General features: G+C 45.7%; 1 protein-coding gene across 10 annotated transcripts in view; it reads left to right on the plus strand.

Annotated features, from left to right (window-relative positions):
- ZFHX3 (zinc finger homeobox 3) overlaps window positions 1–20,640 on the plus strand; it is a 285,359-nt gene that overhangs the window by 128,975 nt on the left and 135,744 nt on the right. For 2 of the 10 annotated variants that reach the window (XM_060276014.1, XM_060276019.1), the window contains exon 2: window positions 2,848–20,114. The exons of 5 other annotated variants lie outside the window; for them this stretch is intronic. The gene's annotated coding sequence lies outside the window, so the exon portion shown is untranslated. Of the gene's footprint in view, window positions 1–1,135; window positions 20,115–20,640 lie in introns of those variants that run through there. 3 more of the 10 variants (XM_035118696.2, XM_060276020.1, XM_060276015.1) reach the window with 2 other exon arrangements.

Raw genomic sequence — 20,640 nt, forward strand, 5'->3', positions numbered from 1 at the left:
TGTGTGCCTGGGGACATCTCATTGGCTCTGTCTGTCCTAGGCTTGTGCAAGAACCTGATCTTTCTGGGCCTTCATTTGGTTGCAGCACTCTCTTAGCAAAAACGTCTCAGATGTGTGGTGTTGAATGTTGCTGCCTCCTGTAAGGCTTATGCCATGCCAAAAAAAGCTTGTTTGCTGGGGGGGGGGGAGCTTGGGCCTTGTCGTAAGAGTTGGGTTGATGTTTGTGCATGGTGAAGTGGCATTAGGGATAGCAGGATTTTCATTTCATGCTGTTTTCCTTTTCTACGCAGCCACTGTTTGCTGCCTCTGATCTTTGATCTTGCAGTTAAATTACCCCCCCCCCCCCCCGCTTCCATTAGCTCAGTATTGTGGTGGTTCAGACTTGACTGCACATGAGAATTTCAGTTGTGTGAAAGTTGAATGGATGTGCCATAGAGAAAAGTTTTGAAGGGCTTGGAGAGCTAACCAGCAGTAGTTACCAAGACATAAACAAGGACTTAGGGTTGGGTACATTCTTCTCTATTCTGAGCAGTGAATTGCGGTTCGAGGACCCACCCCCCGCAAGAAATAAAGACACAGTGACACCTGGATTTGAGTTAATGGGTAAAATAAGGCCACAACTTTATTGGTTAGAGCAAGTGAGAGGTATTGGCTTAGGCATTGGACACCCTAGCAAGCATGACTCCACCCCGCTCAGCAGGGAGTCATACAAGGTTAACACCCAGAGGGAGGAGCCTGTTGATGCAAATACAACTGAAAGCTCCCCCTGGTGTCACCGGGGGTCTTGCCATTGCCCTAGCCCCCAGCAGGGCATCGGACGGGATCCACGACCGCCGGATCCCTTAAGGGGATTCCCCTATAAGAGGAGGGTTGGATGATGGCCACAACCAGTCCTCAAACACACCAGACAACTCCATATTCCAATGCCTACCGCCAAATACCAAAAGAAGTTGTGACGAAATGCTACGAGGTAGGCGAAAAAACCAAGAGGCCGGTGCCAATTAGCCAAATGGATAAAAAGACTCCTACCAGGCCCCTTGGGCAACCAAGGCAACCAACCTAGGTCCATAGCAAGGTCAAAGCACACACACAAAGGGAAGACCTAAAGGGAGGGTGGGCGGGTGATCCGTCGGGATGCAGCAGAAGGAGGATTCAAATGCTGCTGCGCCGCCTTAAATGTATGTAGACCCCCGCCCTCAGGCGGGCCCTATTGGCCAGCCAGAGGCTTGGCGTGGCAGCAGGGATAGGATGTAGCAGGGGGCCGATGCACCCCCCCCCCACTTGCCGCAAGGAGCGGGTCCCGCTCACAAAGTCTCCCCTCCCAGAAGAGGAGAGATCTTGCAGATAAAAAGAGTAGAATCATAAAGCTGGAGGAAGCCTTGTAGCCCATCTAATCCTGATCCTTGCTTGTTGCAGGGCAGTCCAGCTTTTCATACCAAGGGGGCTGTAACCTTGAACCCATGGGCTGCACACATGGGGAGTATGGGGCTAAAATTTGACACACACCCCTAAAGGAGCAGGGACCAAGCAATGGGAGCTCACTCCGCCGCGGGGATTCGAACCTCCGACCGGCAAGCCCTAGGCTCTGTGGTTTAACTCACAGCGCCACCCGCCACCTCCTACCCTAGCCCTGCCCAAAGCCTGATAAGTGAGGTGCTGAGCTTTGGGGAGGAGGTGTGAGGCTCTGACAGGGTCTTAGAGCCCTCACACCTCCTTCCCCAAAGCCAGCAGTGTCAACTAGGCTCTCCTGCTTTGTGGAGCCCATTTGGCTCCCTGGTACACTTCAGAGCTTAGAGTGAGGAAACAGGCTTGGATATGGCTTGGATGTGAGTGGAGGAAAATGCAATCAAATGCTGGTGAGAGCTCATCATCAAATCTACCTAGTGGCAATGAGACCATTGCATCCTCATTGTGCTGTTTGGCAGAGCTTTTCTGGGTAGTATGGGGCCTATTACAGTCTGGCCTGAAGGAGGCAGTAGAACTGATGTCAGCTCGCTGTGACCTGTTTCCAAAGCATTTTGAGGGGAAAATCACTTGCATCCACTGGGATCTTGACTCCACTGTTAAAGCAGATGAATATCAGATGGTATTTAGAGTCCAGTCCTGTTGTGTTGGATGAGTTTCAGTTAGTAAGGCTTGAAGATGTGGGCAAGGTGCATGCTTCGGTCAGGGCAACCAGTTGTGCTCTGGACCATTACCTCTCTTGGCTTAAAAAAAAAACTAGCAGGGAGGGGAAGACTGGCTAGGCCAGGGAGGTGATTAATATCTCCCCAAAAGATGGGGTGGTCCCTGCCTGTTTGAAGGAGGCAGTGGTGAAACCACTCCTTAAGAAATCCTCCCTGGACTTGGAAAATCTAAAATTACCAACCAGTTGCTAATCTCCCCTTCTTGAGCAAGGTTATTGCATGGGTGGTCGTGGACCAGATCTAGGCACTTTTGGTAGAAATTGATCCATTTCAATCTGAGTTTAGGCCTGGTTTTGGCACAGAAACTGCTTTGGTCACCCTGTATGATGACCTCTGTTGGAGTAGAGACAGGGAAACGTGTCCCTCTTAATTCTCCTCAACCTCTCAGTGGCTTTTGATACCATTGATATACGTCTGGAGTGGCTGTCCAAGTTAGGGATGAGAAGGACCACTTTGTGTGGTTCTGGTCCTGCTTAGATGGTCATTACCAGAGGGTGATGCCTGGGGAGTGCACTTCAGACCTGTGGAACTTTCAATGTGGAGTTCCTTAGGGTTCAATTTTATGTTTAACATCTACATGAAACCATTGAGTGGAGTTTTGGAGTGCATTGTCAGCAATGTGCTGATGACATACAGCTCTATTTCTCCTTTACATCTGCAGGTGTGGCAGTGGATGTGCTGAACCGTTGCTTTGCCTGGATAATGGACTGGATGAGAGCCAACAAAACTGAAGCTCAATCCAGTTAAGACTGAAACACTGCTAGTGGGTAGTTCCCTAGACTGGATGGCTGGGAGGGGGTTACACTCCCTCTGAAGCGGCAGGTACGTTGCTTGGGGGTACTTCTGGATCTTTTGCTGTTGCTTGAGGCTCAAGTAGCTTCAGTGGAATGGAGTGTCAGCTTCAGTTGGTGGCCCAGCTGTGCCCCTTTCTGGACAGGAGTAGCCTAACTACTCTGGTAATCTCTAGGTTAGAATATTGCAACACATTATATGTAGCTCGGCCTCTGGATATGATTTGGAAACTACAGCTGATGGGCCAGTTGTTGGTTCCATAAACTAGTCCTCAGTGTCCCTAACCTGTAAAAAGCATTATTGAGAAAAGCTGCTTGCACAACCTGCAAAGGCAGAAAATAACACAATAAAATTCAAAACAGTAACAAATAATTGCATATTTATTCAAAATCCAATTAAAACTATTAATTTTAATTCAACAAAATAGATGAACCTGATCCAGTGATACCAGCTTTTTGAAGTCTGATAATCATTTACACCTCCAGTGTCACCCTGCCATTCCCTTGCATCTTAGTGCCACCCTAGGTAAACAAACTGCTCCCCAGAGGGCTGCAGCCCCCACTTTCATAACCCACTGCTCTAAATGGTGGTCTAGAAATATTTTTAAATTGTAAAAGGGCAAACAGTCGAGAGCGCCTTTTCTGTTGTGGCACCCTTGCGTAGGAACCATATTCTATTTGAGTTACAGCAACCCCCACATTGATAGTATTTCAGTGCCTGCTGACAACTCCTTTGTTTTCTCAAGCTTTTGCTATCAATTAGCACCAGTTCATTCTTAATCTGTTTGCTTTGGATTTACTACTTTATGGTGGTTGTTATAAACATGTTGATTTTATTGTAATTTTACATTGTGCTGTCCAGTTGTATGCTTTGTAATTTTAAAATGAAGTGTTATAAAATATTTTAAATAAATAAATAAAAACTAGAAGTCAGCAATGCTTAAAATGTCCTTTGCCTAATGCTGAAATGACAGCAAAGTAGGAGCCAGGTAAGCCTCCCTTGGGACAGTGAACGAATCCTGAAAAGGACTCTTTCATTTGCTACCTACTTTACTTCAGATGGAGGACACATCCAGAAAAGGCTCTTGGATGTACATTTTGGCACAAGGGGGTATTGATATGAGAGAAGATGGTCTAGTCCTGCACCATGTACCGGTAGGTCTTGTGTCAGTACTGTATTTTTAATTGAGCCTGGAGCCTGGAGGTGAACAGGAAGCCAATGAAGTGGGTGGGATAAGAACCCACCTCCTGGGTCTTGTTGACAGTGTAGCAGCTGCATTCTGAGTTAATTGAAGTTTCTATTTTGTCCTCAAGGCAGCCCTACAGAGAATGCATTGCAGTAATCCAGCCAGGATATACTGTAATTTTGGCTATTGAGGAATGTGACAGGCTGCCCATTGAAAAGGGCAGATCAGTTTGTTCATATTTCCCCTTCAACTGACTGCCATTTAGTTTCCATGCCCAGTTCAAAGTGCTGGTTTTGGGTGCTGATTTTCTCAGGGAATGTCTCCTTCCATATGAGTTTCTGACTCTTAAGATGTCTAAGGAGGTCCACCTCTACTTTCCACTATATGAAGAAGTTAGGCGAGCCTCTGCAGTTAACAGGACTTTTTCTGTGGTAGCCCTGACATTCTGAAACTCTGTTGCAGGAGCAGTTTGTTTCAACCTCCTCCCTGCTTTCCTTGCCACTCTTAAACAGGTGGGAATCTTAGCTGATCTATTGCAAATCACCCAGAAAACTACCAGTAGATCCCAGTTGACATTATTTCCACTCATATGGTGGAAGTGATTGTTTCTAGGAAAAACACAGGAGTCCATCACACTCTTATCTGGCAAAGGTGTGTTGTCTTCTGAACTGCGGTCCTGGCAATAAGCAGCCTTGGGTTGAGGATTTTAAAAAACAAAACCTAGAGAACTCAGTGGAAGGTTTTATCATCCGTGTTTCTGTGTGTTTACACTGGTAAGATGACAGGAATTTTGCTTTTTCTGAAAACTGTAGGGCACCCCATCCCTTAAATATTGTCTGAAACAACACTGCTTTTGTGATCAGCACCAGGTTTCCCTTTGGACTGTGAGCTTCGTGTTAGGCTGCCACCTGCAAAATGGAACCAGCTGTCTCTGGAAGCCTGAGGCAAGGGGTGGGACTTGCCTACAACCTATGGAGAACCCAGTGAATCAGTAGATTTTGGTGTCTGTGGTCAAAAGGTGTACTTTTTCTTTTTTCTGTTTGAAAAAAACTAATCACTTGGGCAAATAGCAGTGATACAATAAAAATATTCAATTGGAATAGAATAGAAAACTCTTACTAGTGATTACAATATTAGCAAGATTCTGACTGCTTTATTCATCACAACTTAGCTTTGTCTATTCCTCATGACCACCTTTTCACCTTCTGATGGTGAAATGAATTTGTAGAACACTTTCAGGAGAAACTGCCATGTACTGTATGGAATTCTTGCCTAGTCCTGCCCCAGCAGAAGCTCTCCCAATCTTGCATTTCCTGTTTTTGCAGAGTAGCCTGGCTAATCTGTTGTAACCAAAATAGAAGGGTTGTAGCCGTTCTCAAACCCATTTTGGTGCTTGGTGTGTAGAGGCTAGTCTGTTGAGGTATAGAATCATAGAAGTATATGCCCCAGCCCTCTTTGTACTTTTCCTCTCCTTGGTATCCTGTGAAATTGCCTTGTGCTTCTGTTTGCACAGATGTGAGCCCCTCCCCCTCCCCCTCCCTTTTGAGGAAGTTGGCAGGCTGCCTCCTTTCAATGACCCACCTAGAGCTGCTGTCCAGAGTAGATTTGTATATGCTAATGGCCTTGACTTGTCCTAGCTTGTTTGTGGTGATTTGTGACTGCATTTATATGCAAATACTAACAACTTGCTGCTGAGTTAATTGGTGCTTTTCTTTTTGCTTCCTACAGCTTCGGGAAAGGGTTGGTTTCTTCTTATTCCAACCCTCTCTGGCTCTATAAAGATATGTATCTACCATAGTGAGGCTGAGGGTAGATAGGGATAACCTCTGACCACATGAGAGGTGGTTTGCAGGAAGCTCCTCCTGTCACCCTCTTACAACTATTGGAGGGTGTGTGTTTAACACACTGAGCTTTCAAGCATGGCTGGAGTTTATGGAGGGTTTAGTTTTAGTAGTTTGAGAGAAAGAGAGAGAGAGAGAGAGAGAGAGAGGAAGGAAGGAAGGAAGAAAGAGTATCTATCTTATCTATCTATCTATCTATCATCTATCATCTATCTATCTGTATCTGTAGTGTGTTGCTTTGGATTAGGAGAGACAACTAAATGTTTGCAGGTACTTGATGCCATGGAAAGCATTGGCCTTTATGTGCTTCCTCATAAAAATGGTACATATTATTTAGGTGGTTGAGTAGTTTCCCCCCCCATCTTTGCTTTGGGTTTTTTTATATTTGTGTATATTCTCCCCCCCTTATATACAGTTCTTTGCCCAAAATCAGATTCACAAATAAAAGTGTAAAATATGTTAAAATCACAAAAACCTCATTACTTCAGAACAAACCCAAGACAATACATTCTACTAAATGGGTTCATCTAAAAGATTCAAAAACCCAACATCATTAGGAGGTACCAAAATCTTCAGTAAAGAGCAAAGCTGAACTCACCTCCAGAGCAGGGAATTCTACAAGAAGAGTGCCAAGGTTGAGCAGGCATTTACTCAGGTCACCACTCCCTGCCACCTACGGTAGTTGGTCCTTGAGAAATGGTTGGGGAGGAGGCAGCTGTGTAATTGTACTTTCCCTATCACCCCCAGTTATTAGATTGCTCCCCCTCAGATTTTCTTTGGACAGGAGCAGGTGCGATTCTGAAGCCAATCATGCTGTTTGTTGCTTGGACATGCTTCAGGATTCTTTCAGCATTAGTCTACTTTTGAAAAATCATTGGAAGGGCCTGGAGCATGTGCCTTGTGTGCAGAAGGTTTTATATTCCAACTCTGGCATCTCCACTTAGCAGCTCTCCACTGTGATACCCTTTTGCTACTAACAGTAGATTGGGGTGGTAAAGTGTAAAGACCAGCTAGTGTGCACCTTGAGCATACCTATCACTCTGAAAATGCAAACCTCAATGGTAGAGGATGTACTTTTTGTTGTTTTTCCCACAGGATGTTTGCAGAATGTCCAGTACAGTGGTACCTCGGGTTAAGAACTTAATTTGTTCTGGAGGTCCATTCTTAACCTGAAACTGTTCTTAACCTGAGGTACCACTTTAGCTAATGGGGCCTCCCGCTGCTGCCGCACCACAATTTCTGTTCTCATCCTGAAGAAGCAAAGTTCTTTACCCGAGGTACTATTTCTGGGATAGCGGAGTCTGTAACCTGACGCGTCTGTAACCCGAGGTACCACTGTAATACCTTTCTTCCAAGTGGCAGAATAGGTTATGCTTCTGAGAGAGGTGCATCTTTGAGCTGCTTCCAAATGAAGATGACTTCTGGAAAAAGTAATTTTTAAAGGAAATGATATTAAGATTGCATGTTTGTGAGTATTTCATTCAGTTTTCTTGTGGCTGATGTCTAGAAGGAATGGGATGTTACTTGGGTCAGGATCCAGTTAGGAAGGGAAAACTCTTCCTCCTTTTTTGTTTCCTTTCTCTGCATGGAGGTTGGGAGTCCATTTGCTCTTGCTTGTATCGAAGGCCACAACTTGTATATTTCTGGAGTCCTCTCCAGGCATTCTTTGGCTGGGGAAAGCAATGGGGACCCAATTTTCTTGATAGTCCAAAGTTTTCTGGCTCTTGCAGTTTGTACCTAGAGAGTGTTGAGTCTTCCTTCTATTCTGCCCTGCAGTAAAGTATTTTTTACAGTTACTGAGTCAGTGAGATTTTTTTAAGCCTTTGTTTTTGCTCTTGAAAAGTAGGGCTGGGCTGTGGCTTCACTGTTGCAGGCAGGGAGCAGCAGAGACTGAGCTGGCAGCACTCTCCAATCTGTGCTGACATGATTCCCCCCCACCTTTGAGAGGGAGGGAGCTACACTGCACACTTTGCCTGTTTGGAGAACAGTGTCCAGCCTGCTGTGTCTGACATCTCTAAAGTGGTTCCTATATCTCAGGCCCTCCTTGCATATGTGGTTAGAGGTACAGGGAGGCAGCTGGAGGACTGGGGAAGCAACATTTATTTATTTGCTGCTCCATGTCAAGAGTTTGTGGCTAGAGGGTTGCTAGTACCCTGCTCTTGACAAGGAAAGAGTGGCACCTATTCCTTCTTGTGGGTGCCTCTGTATCGCTGAGCCCTGCAGCTGGCAGGCACTATGAAGGAATTTCTCTTCCCTCTCTCTGCTTGTGGTAGGGGCAGACCCTTGAAGGGCTTGGTTTTCCTTCAACATTGTATTTTTCAGGCTCCCACCCTCAAAAGACAAAAGAGATCTGGAAGTACAGACCTGTCCTGCTGCATTCCTGAGCAACTTGGTTTTGATTAACTCAAGGTGGGGGGTGATGTGGGTTTACCTTACTGACAATAGGGATCTAAGTGCCTGAGGAAGATGCTTTCCACCCCCATCAGAAGCCCAGAGTTTGGCTTTTCAACCTTTCCTTCGTTCCATTTTGGCAACCTAGGCATATTATATGTTCTTGCTGGGCTTTGTGCAGGTTAGACGCCCCCCTTTCTTTTCTCTGTGAAGAAGCACATTCTTGTGTTAATCCTGCTATAGGAAGAATGTCAGTGGCTCTAATGTTGGGCCTCTGCTGTGGAGGGTTGAGTGGGTAATGGTCCCTTCATGGAAGGGTGGATGCGAACTCCTCTGATGTGGTCTCTTTTTCTGTCTAGGTGCTCTTAAGTTAAACTTTGACCGGCTGTGGAGAGCTTTGACAAAAATGTATTAAAACCAGTGGGAGGGGTGTATGTGGCTGATTTCAGCATTGTAGCATGGTTTGCCGGGACACAGGGCGGAGTTTGAACAGAGCCCACTGTTCCAGCCCAGCCCTTGCCGCCAGAGTGACCCCCCCACTGCAGCCAAGCTGCAGGGGTGTAGTGGGGGGAGGCTGCCAGAGCAATGGTCCCAGGTCCACTATTCTGGGGGGCTCTGCACATTTGGCTTCTCACGCTGCCCTGCCAGCCCTGCGCCACTTTGTGAGGCTGGAATCTGATCTGAATGATTTGCCGGGCTGATCACTGTGTGCGAGCCAAAAGTCTACATTTGTGCCAGCTTCTGCCTAACATGTTATGGGTGTTGATTGTATGGCCTTATCTACAGCAGACCTGGAACGGATCTCCCTGTGAAATGCAAGAGGAGATCTGGATTCTGAGGAAATGCTGGGCATTTGTTTGGCTCTAACTGTCTTTTCAGCTGCCACCTTTTGCTTTTTGTCTCATTTCCTAGATGGCTGGAATTCCAGTTTCCTGGAATCAGCTCTTACCTGCTGAAATTCGTCAGACACCTGCCCTTTTGCTTTTAAGTACTATGCTAGGGATATTGTCAAGTTTGCTGTAGTTGCCTTTTCAGCCTACTTTTTGACAGGCCTTTGTTTGCAATGTTCTGGGTTTTTACATCAGAGAGACAGAGACAGAGAAAGAAGACAACTGACTGACTTTGGCAATAGTGGAACAATCTCTGGTACCTTGTCCTATTGAGCTGTTTTGATAGAGGTTCTGCTCCACTGTTGGAGAAACAAAGTTTGAGGGGTGTGGTTGGGATGTTGTTAACAGGAGATCTCTTCTTGTTGATTTTTCATCTATTATTCTCTGGCCATTACATTTTTCTGTTGGGGTTTCCATGGTACGGTTTGTTGATTCCTCGCCCTTTGGGTATAAGACCACCCCAGGGGGTGGATTTGTGGGAAGGCATCCAGGAAATCACTGTGAACCGGCAGTGGGCGGAGTGATGTCGCCTGCGTCATCGGGACTCCTAGCCATGTCACACCCACCAGCTGACCAATCAGGTTAACCAGGGGGCATGGCTGCTGCTGTTAAAATCGCAGCACAGCTGGGGGACAGCCTCCTTTCGCCTCCTTTGTTGGATCACCCAGCCTACCCACCCTCTTTTTATGCGTTGCTTGACTTTGGCCTTGCTATGGACTAATGTCGGTCGCCTTGTTGATGGGGCCAGGTAGGAATTTTCCCACTTGGCAAATTGGCACCAGCCATTTGGTTTTCACCTACCTTGCAGAAATCGTCACAACTTTGTAATGTTGGGCGTTTAGGCATTGGGTAAGCCTAGTTCATGGGAGGGGAGGTTGTTGCCTCCGCCTGCCCTTCCTCATTAAGGGTATCCCGTTAAAGGGATCCAGGGATGTAGATCCTGTCCAAAGCCTGGGCGTGGGCTAGGCCATGCCACAACCCCATCAGGGACACTGGGGGTGCTCTTAATTGATGTATATCATAGGGCTCCCCCTATCGGTGGTTGACCCTTAAGAGACTTCCTGTGGGCGTGCAAGAATCATGATATAGTTGGTTTCACCTAATCCCTAAGCCAAACCGCTCGCATCTGTAACCAAAAGTTGTGGCATTATTTATCCCATTAACTCAAAATATTTGTGACTGTGTGTTTATTATCTAAGGGGAACTTTGGGGGCCTGGGGGCTCGCCACACAAGGTACTACTGTGTGCTTAGTTTTGAGCCCTTTGCAGATCCCTCTGATGGAGTGGGCGCTCCTTGCTTAGAGGGAGGTTGAAGGGGAGAAAAGCCCAGTGGCGCCTGGTCCCTGCTGGGATGAGGAGAGTAGCAGCTGTCGACCTTGGGTGAAAAGTTCAAATCTGCATTTAAAAGGCAGAAGGCCATTAAGGGCTGTGACGTCTGGGGTCAAGTTGAAATGGTTCTTGCGATTTAAGTAATTGAACCTTTCATTCAGGTTTCAAGCAGCTGGATTGCCCTCCAAAATGCTGTAGAGGGAAGTGAAGCTTATGCCTTGTGCAGTGCCAGCTTAGCTGCCAGAAAGTGCCTGGGGAAGCCTTCTGGGTGGTGATAGTCCCTTGTGGGAATGACTCTTTGGCTCCTCTCAGAAACTGTGAGCCAGTTGTAGTCAGGTCTTCCCAGTGCCCAGGCCTCTTCTTTAATCACTAGGCCAAGCTCTCCACGCTTCCCCAGCCTGATGAATGAATGCAACTGTTTGAGCTCCATGGTAACCCTGTGCAAGATCACAGCCTTCCCCTCTGAAGGAGGTGGAGGGAGATTCATGTGTTCAGGACTCTCGTCTCCATGGTGAGGAGGAAGAAGGTGGGGGAAGGCCCAGTTTCTGAGACCGTTGCATATTGGCTCTAGGGAAATTGTTGGCTTATGGGCCTGTACTGGTCTACTGTGTGGTCAGTCAGTAGTAATAAGTCCAATATTTTTCTCTCTTTCCTCCCCCCTCCCCCAGAAGAAATGCAGAGCCTCCAGGCTCCAAGTCTTTTACATGACAGGACTGGTCAGAGACATCCCCTCCTCTGCTCTGGTTTTTCCAATGTGCACGAGATGGCAGTCCCTCCCCCAGTGACCTTTGGTGCTTGCTTGCAGACAAATCAGCATCGGATGTTGTGTTTGTATGATGATACTAAATGAGAGTTGGCAAAATACAAATGATTTTTCTTAGCACTTTATTTTATTATCTATTGAAACAATTTTAAACCAACTCTTTCAAAAATGTAGTGCTGATGTGCAAAAAGCATACAAACAATACAAATGCATCAAATCCATTTGTAAAAATAGCAGAAACTGATTTAGGAGAAACTATGTCTGGTCCATAGTCTATACTGTGTCACTGACTCCTGTGCTTTACAAGAGGAATTGGGTTCAGTTGGGGGCAAACACACACAAACGATTTTCCAAATATAACAAAATGAAAAAACAAAACAAAAATCGTAACCTTTTTTGATAGACTTCCCTCCCCTCCCCCTCTTGGTTTCATTATAATATACTTGTTCATGCACATCCATAAAACCTTATATACTTAACAATCCAGTTTTAAAATCATCTCCATCGTATTACAAGTGACTTTTAAAAGTTATACTAATGTAATAATCTATACACAAAGCTTTAAAAATATGCATTGAACAGTTGCCCTTTTAAACATTTGTCCTGCATAGTTCAGTAATTTATTTTGCCAATCTTCTTTTTTATCTTCTTTGGCCAAGTCTTCATCCTTCCATAGGGGCTGGCTGGTCTTAGCCTGGCATCCAATCTCGAATATCGGAACAAAGTCTTTCGCTCAAACAATCCATCAAGTCCTATACATCTCAACATCATAACTTCAATTATTTTAACAATGATCATTTCCCACATTTTCCTCAGATCTACCTTTGGCAGTACTTTTGACAGGCTTTGTCACTGTCACTTTGTCCCTACCATCTGTGATCTACAGTGGTACCTCTACTTATGAATTTAATGCGTTCCGAACGCACATTCGTAAGACAAAAAAAATTGTAAGTCGAATCCTATAGGAATGCATTGGGAGAAAAAATTCGTAAGTCGAAGCAACCCTATCTAAAAATTCATAAGTAGAAAAAATCCTATCTAAACCGCATCCAAGATGGCGGACGGAGCTCCATTCATAAGTAGAAACATTCGTAAGCAGAGTTATTCGTAAGTAGAGGTACCACTGTACTGTAGTTCCTTTTGGGAAAAGGGGACTTGAGAGCCATTACTGCTCTTGGGCTCCCTTTTACTTTGGGATTACACTGGGAATGCTGCTTGGAAAGAATGGAAGCTGTTTCATTTGAATGTGTCTAGGTTGCCACATTGTGCCCAGGTTTATTCTATAGAGGAAGCCTGTCTGAGTGGTGGTCTGGTTCTTGCACAAATTTGCACAAATGAATGGTGCTGAATTCCAGCCTGTTTTCAGCAGGAATTGACTGGGGAGGTCCCAGACAGCACCAATTCCAGCAGCTAGGCTTGCATTTGGTGCAAAATTTCAAAGGTGCTGATTACAAGTTCTGCTTTCCCAGGAGCAACTGGGAGCATATTTTATGGCTCCTGATTGTTCCTTTGCAGCTGCTTCTTTAACTCTCCCACACTTGATGTTATAGATTATCATTGTATATTATCATTTATTAAATTTGGTAGTCACTTTTTGTCCCTGCAACTCAAAGCAACTTACAATATTTTAAGCAAAAACAAACAAATGCATGCATGCATACCATCATTAACTCCCTCTCCTAATCTTCTAGTTTCCAGGTATTAAGGGGTGGCCTTTGCTGTCGCCTGGACATTACTTCTCCCCAGGGGGAAAACTTCTTTGGTGTTGTCTAATGATGATGATAATTAATAATAATAATTTATTTATACAGCACCCATCTGACTGGGTTGCCTCAGCCACTCTGGGCAGCTTCCAAAGAAGTAAAAACATTAAAAATAGTAAAACATCAAACATTAAAAACTTCCCTATATAGGGCTGTCTTCTTCTAAAAGTCATATAGTTGGTTATTTCTTTTACATCTGATGGGAGGGCATTCCACAAGGCTGGCATGACTACTGAGAAGGCCCTCTGTCTGTTTCACTGTAACCTCAATTCTCATAATGAGGAATCTGCCAGAAGGCCCTTGGAGCTGGATCTCAGTGTCCTGACTGAACAATGGAGGTGGAGATGCTCCTTCAGGTATACTGGGCTGAAGCTGTTTAGGGCTTTAAAAATTAGCACCAACATTTTGAATTATGCTCAGAAACGTACTGAGACCGGTGTTATATGGTTTTGGCTGCCACTCCCAGTCACCAGTCTAGCGGCCACATTCTGGATTAGCTGTAGTTTCTGAATCACCTTCAAAGGAAGGCCCGTATAGAGTGCATTGCAGTAGTCCAAGCAGGAGATAAGCAGAGCGTGTACCACCCTGGTGAGACAATGCGCAGGCAGGTAAGGTCTCAGCTGGCATACCAGCCCAGTAACTGATTTAACCCCAACTCCCCTGGTGGTTGAGCCCAGGTGGGTTCTCAGTCAATCAACAAGGGCAGGGCAGGCTTCTCTCTACTGGTCACAGATGGAAAAATGCCAGCTTCCGTAGGAGCAAGGAGTGAGGCAGCTGTGGAACGAGGCCAGTTGATGTCAAGTGTGCAGTAGGTGGGTGTGGCTTGGAGAAAACATCTTTTGGGGTCAAATTAGAACCTCATTCCAGTTCTCATGCCTACAAGTTTGTGGTTCGCCACCACCAGATCAAAAATTCTGGTCCTTTTCCCCTTATGGGTTGGCAGTCTTTTAAGTCAGGAAAGATGCCTTGTAGTTTCACACAGTCTTCCTTGATGTAGTTCTGCTGGAAGCATTTGGCATTCGCCACCTTCTCCATGGATTCTAGCATTATCCTGAGCTTATTGCCATACAGCTGCATTCAAACTGTATAGCATTTATACCTAAAGCCACCACTTGGACATTTTGATGTGACACTTATTTCCAGTAGGCTTCAAGGGCTCTTCAATTTCATTGTAAGGAAGGGTTTATCACTTCTTTGACATGGTAGAGGACTCCAAAATTGAGGGGTTGTGCTTGAGTAAATAAATCCATTTCCAAAAGCAAAGTTCAATGAAAAAAAGGTAAATAAATAGCAAAGGCTCCCCACGACTGCTCTTGTTCTTCCTAGCCTGCCCTGTGGTGAGAGGAGTTATATCAAATGTCCTCAAGACCTCAGATTAGCCTCCTTGCAGCCAGGAGTTTATTTGCAGCATTGGGTGTGTTGTGTGGAATAGTGGGTAAAGAGCACATCTCTTTGGTAAAAGGGGCATTACAGTAGCTGGAGGAGCTATGTAATTTTCAGCTGCTACTCTTTGCCTGGTGTTTTGGGCTGGCCCAGAGTCAACTTATCAGCCTATGACACCAGGCTTTTCTCTTCTTTAATTTTTTAAGGTTAGTAATATCAACATCAGACCATTTGATTACTATGTATTAGTATGTACTGTATTTTATTAAGGAGTCTTGTTATTGCTTGTTTACATGGAAATACTTACACTGTGTGCTGGCTCAACAAGATGCAAAAGGGGGGCTGTAAAAGGGTTTTGGGCATGGAGTAAGAAGAGAGAATTTGCAGTTTTCTTTTCTCTCTCAACATCTTGACCTTGTGGTCCCTTTCAGCTCTATGATTATTATTCTATGACATGAATACCTCTTAAGTCATTTTCATGCAAAAGATGGAAATCAGTGCTTTGTTGGATGTCATAGTGGTGAAGGAGTTGGAACTTCTCTCATGAACTAGAGGTTGGGATTCTGCGCAGTGAAATAGTTGCAAGACTGGATGTTGACAACTCCAAGACAGGATCCACTCTGTATTTCCGTTAGCTGCTTTAGAAAAGTAAGACTGGAGGACTTAATATGCTGTCTTCAGGCAATTGCTGTAGCTCAGTGGCGATCACCTTTTTACATGTGGAAGGTCCGAAGTTCAATCCCTGACATCCCCAGGTAGGGTAAGAGAGAGCCATTGCCAGTCAGTGCTGAGCTAGATGCACCAAAGGTTTGACATAAGGCAACTTCATATGTTCTGTATGCAAGACCAGACCATTTGCCCATCTTGCCCTGTACTATCTGCCTTGAATTTCCAAGGTGTTGGGACAGAAAATAGTATTTAATATCTCTTGTCACCTGTTTCTAAGATAGGGATTGAATCCAGGGCCTTCCGCATGCAAAGATGATGTTCTACCACTGAGTGGTGGTCCCTCCTTGGGATGAGATCCTGAGCCAGTGCAACATGCCAGGTGAGTACAAAGGGGGGGGGGTGTTGCTGCCTAGGACAAGAGGGGTGAGGCCTGTGTAGCACAACAAACATGGGAAGGGATTTGAACGGGAGTTGGTGAGCTCTTAATCATATTGCTGGTAGTTTGTCGCCTTTGCAACAAATATACCTGCTATTAGAGGCTTATTCTGGAGCTCCAATTGGGCAGCTGAGGCAAAGCATTGGGTTCCTGCCTGCTTTTTCTTCAAACAATATCTTCTAGCTTCCAGATTTCTGATAAATTGATAAGAGGAATTGCGGGAGTCAATAGAGTTGTAGACACTTTGCCAATATAACCGTAGTGCTATTGATCTGCCAGTAAATTAAAGTCTTACTTAGAGGCTGCCGATATTTCTAATCTCCTGCCTCGCCAATTACAACCTTCCAGCTACCTGAGAGAGACAGAGCAGGCAGGCAGGCCCAGCTGTTGGGCCCTGTTTAGTCTGGGGAGCTGCCAGGATACAAGACAATTCATTGGAGTATGAGAGGCTGTGGCTGTCTTACCATGCTACACTCCCCCCTCAAAGCATTTTAGTCAAGGAGAGACCCTTCCCATGTCCTCAAAAGGCCAAGGAGTGAGGTGACAAAAGGCCTTTTAAGTACACAACAATTTTGTTTATTTTCGCCAGTAGTTGGAATGCTGTGTTTGGTGAATCCTTGGTAATTCGTGTAAAACGTGTTTGTGGGAACAAGCACTGCTGTAGTTTTGGTGGCAGATAGCATTGTTATTACTCACCAGAAAGAGGATTCTGTGGCCACAGATGTTCAAGAGCCATTGCTGGTCAAGGAGTAGCATCAGTCACCACTTTGGGTAGTCAGTTGCCTTTTCTTCCTGTTTGCTTCACACACAGGGGAAATCCCAAAACTTGCTCTTCTGGGTGTATGTAATTTGAGGGGGAAATCTCTACCATTCATTTTTCTGACAAAATTTTTCTATTCCTAGATAATACAGAATGTGTTAAGCAACAGAATTCTGTAGAGATCTGATATATAGCCAGTCTCCATTCTTTTGCTGGGCAGCAGCATGTGCGGGGTTTAGCAGAGTGCTATGATGTGCAGAGGCAAAAGGCCGTGTTGGGAGCACAGGGGGGCTGCCCCCTTTCTGTAGTTTTAGCCCACCCTCCTCCCCCTCCCCTCACCCTGTTCCTGCTTGTTTGAAGCTGGACAAGCAGCTGAGTTGCTTTCAGAGGTCCAAGAAAGAACAATGGGATCGTTGAGCTCCCTGCTGGGGGTCCTGTTTTGAGTGATGATGGTCTGAGCAGATTGTTCACCTGATAAGCTCCTTTCAAGTCTCTTTATGTTTGAAAGTCCACAGTCGGCTTTGGGAAGAAATCTCCAGATAAATGCTGTGTTCTTTCTAATACCCCAGAGCAAAAATCAATTGGAGGGATAATTCCTCCCCTTGTCCTACACAGACTTTCATGTGTATATATCTCCAGCAGCACCTTCACATATGGAAAAGATTTCTTATATTGCCCTTGGATAAAAGCTTCTGCACTGATTGTGCAATGTGTGCCCTCTGGAGGATAGGTGTATTTTCCCAGGCAGAGTTTGGCTCCTGTGTTTTCCTGTTGAATTTAGATACAAGCAGAGAGAGGAAGATGAGAGCTACCCAGCTGAGCCCAGCTATAGGTTGTTTTAGCAGCAGATAGAACTACATGATGAATCCTCTCAACCTCACACTGAAAGGAGGAAAGATACTAATATCTGCAACTTGGAAGAGTAAGTCTTGGTGACTGTCTGAAGAGAGGGTGGCCTGCATTATACATTGGTTGTTTCTGTGCTTTATGTGAGTTGCTTTGAACACCTCTGTTTGTGGGGAAATTTGAAAATTCAGATATTTACCCATACTACATGCACAATAGAAAGGTGATGTGAGCATTGGATTGTGTGAAATCAGAGTATGTTAACCCCATTGTTCTGAACAATGACCCAGTGCCCATTCTGGAGTTCAGACCACCTTTCTTACTCTTAAGTAATTCAGTGATCTCCAGGTTAACTGGAACTGGTTACTTCTGATCAACTATATTAAGCTAAACAGACACAGCTAGTTGAGGAAGCATTTTGGACATCCATGGTTCACAACACTGGTGAAAATTCCAGCAGGATCGCCACCCTTGTCACTTCTGCAGAATCCAATCACTTTTACATTTAACTTACTGAGAGTTCTATTAAAGGATTGGAGTCCAGGTGAAAGGAGTTTATGTGTCCATTATTTCAATTAGCAGAGCATGGTTTGTTTTATGTGATTCATGTATAAATTTATTTTATTCATTCCAATCGTGTGTCCGCCTAGAGGTGCTCAGCTTGGAGCATTTCACTGTAGCCAGTCTATAAATGCTTACTTTTCTGGAGAGTTGGTGTTACAACTGGTGGGGTGTGTGTTTATGTCTGTTTCTTATTTTTATTTAGGAGCATAGCTAGATAAACTCTTTTTCCAGCAAGGAGGATCTTTTTGGAGGAATTGGATGAAGTTGATAAACTACTCTCAGCCCTGGCCAAAGCCCATTACCCATGATACAAGGAACAAGTTGGAGAGCTCCAGGCAGCACTAAGCGTTTGTAGTTCTTATCTGTCCCTTAAATGGCTTTGCAGTATTTATCTGGTCTGCAGTGTCTGAGCAAACATAATTCTGAGGGTGAAGGGGAGCTTTAGAACCTTCTGTTCCTACTTCTTCACAGTTAGGGTGTTCTTTCTCCCTACTGCACAGTATATTTGAGCCTAAACTCATCCTCCTGCCACTTGCCATTGCTGTTGCTGTGTTGGAGCCATTTTGCTGACTCATTGGTTTGGACTGAGATTTGTCCCACTTTCATTACTCACCATGGCTTCTGTGTTCAATCCCTGTGAAAGTCCTCCTATCTTCTCTGCAGCCTCCTGAGTCACTTCATTTCTGTAGTTTCCACTGTTCTTCAGACATCTTTGCCTGCTCAGTTAGCAGCATTAAAAATGGGGGGAAAGGGAGTTGGGATAGCATTTGGAGGAGCAGTGGTAACTGTTTCTGGCCGAGTCTGCTGACTTTGAAATTAGCCTTGATTTGTGATTGAGCTCAACCTGAATATATTGCTATGACTCAGTGCAGGACAGGATGGCGGCCTTGACAGCAGGGAGGGGAAAGTGAGTGCACAAGCAAGCAGTCTCCCCTTCCATTGGCATAACCTGTGAAATATTGCCTCTTGTGGCTGTGTCTTGCACTCTTGCTGAGCATGATGCCCAGTAGTGTATTAAACACTAGTTGAGTCAGGAGGGCAGCTGATCACCCACGAGAGATAAGCCAAGTTCTCTGATGGCAGATCAATAAAGGTTAGTGACATCATATCTCAAAGTGAGAGAACCTGCTTTCCACAGAGCTGTTTATCAGATGACAGCCTGAAACACTGTTAACATTTTCCTTGCCAGGGACGTGCTTCCCACTAGAACTGGCCTCTATGATTACTCTGGGCCTTGTTGCTTTACACCTTTGCCTCAACTATCCTCATGTCTGTCCTCTTGTGGGTCTGTCATGTGAGGAAAGTATGCATGTTGTGCTTACCTGCTGTATTCCTCCGTAGACTGAGGTGTCCATTGGGGTTTGCTAAGGATTTGTTCCAATAGGTTTGGAAAAGAGCATTTGAGCAAAAAGCAGCCAGAATTCCTATTGAGGCATTCTCATCATTCCACTGGCAGCACAGTGAAAGGGACTGAGAGCAGGCTGAGTAGGTCACAGTGACCAAAGTTCCCTCTAGTCTCACCCATTCAGATTGGAAGTGCCCACATTTCCAGATATCTTCATGTTGGTTGGCTTGTGAGCTGGACACGGGATCTTGCAGGACAAGACAGGTCTCTAGCATAGGAGGGGTTAACTCACAGGAAGGGAGTAACAGCTGGACTAGTCTCTAAGGCTTCTGCTCCCTCCCTCCTTCTCCCAAGGCCATTTTCAGAGGGCAGTGCCAGTTCAGGGGGAGGTGGGATGATGTCTGTGATCCCAGTCCCAGCTAATGGGCTGGTGTCCAAATGGAAAGTGTATTTTCAGGGTAGAAGTGCTGAGCCGTTAGTGGGGCCTGGATTACTGGGTGATTGTGCTGTCAATACTGCTGTATTGAGTCTGAGCAAGCCTTCACAACACAAGGAAACACTTAGCTCACTGCTCCTGCTTATTGAGAAGCCAATAGCAATTTACTGGCTGACACTTGACATCAGATCCATTCCCTGAGGTACAGTTCCTGCAAAACTATCCTTGTGTCCTCTCTCAACTTACCATTCTTGTTGCCCTCTTTCTTACCTGACATGTTGGGGGAGGGGGTGCAAGTGTTTGCCTTTTGTGTGTGCGCCTCTGCTAGACTTCATGGCTTCTGTGGAGTAACCACTCATTCCCATGGCATGCAGCGCACATGCTTTCACAGTTCAATAAGGGCTGCTTCCTGGGATAACGTGAAACTTTTGTGTGTGTATGAGAAGACTTTTGCTGTGTTTATTTTGGCAGTAAGGACAGGCGAAGGGCTCCTAATGTGCTACAGAAGGGGCAATACTAGCCTGAGTTTCTACCGTCTTTCCCCTTTTTTAAGACACCGTCTTATAACTTTTTTTCCTCAAAAAAACACAGGGTGGCTTACTTTCGGTGGGATGTCTTATTTTTTTTATTACCGGTACAGTTTTTACAGCTCAGGGCGCTGGCTCAGGACGCTGCTCGGTTCTCTTGAGTGCTCGGCGCTGCAGCAGCCACTGGTTCCGGGTGGCGGGGCAGCAGGCATCCTAGGCCGGGCCAGGCAGAGGCCGCTGGCTCAGGCGCTCAGCCTGCTGCTGCAGGGCGCTCCAAGCTCCTTGGCCAGGCCAGGCAAGGAAGAAGCAATGAGCCCAGCGGTGGCGACAAGCACAGAAGCGGCAGGGCGGCGATGGACGAGAAGGCGGAGCGCGGGGATGCAGCCAGCAAGGCGGGAGCGTGATCAGCTGTTAAGCGGAGCTCTTGGAGCGCCACTTCAGAGCTGAACGCGCTCTTGCAGTGCCAGCTGCATGGAGTGACTCTGTGAGTGGAGGTGCCTGTGGGGGTTGGTTTCCGCGGAGTGGAAGTATGG

Source organism: Zootoca vivipara, chromosome 6, assembly GCF_963506605.1.
Source record: "Zootoca vivipara chromosome 6, rZooViv1.1, whole genome shotgun sequence".
NCBI classification, from domain to species: Eukaryota; Metazoa; Chordata; class Lepidosauria; order Squamata; family Lacertidae; genus Zootoca; species Zootoca vivipara.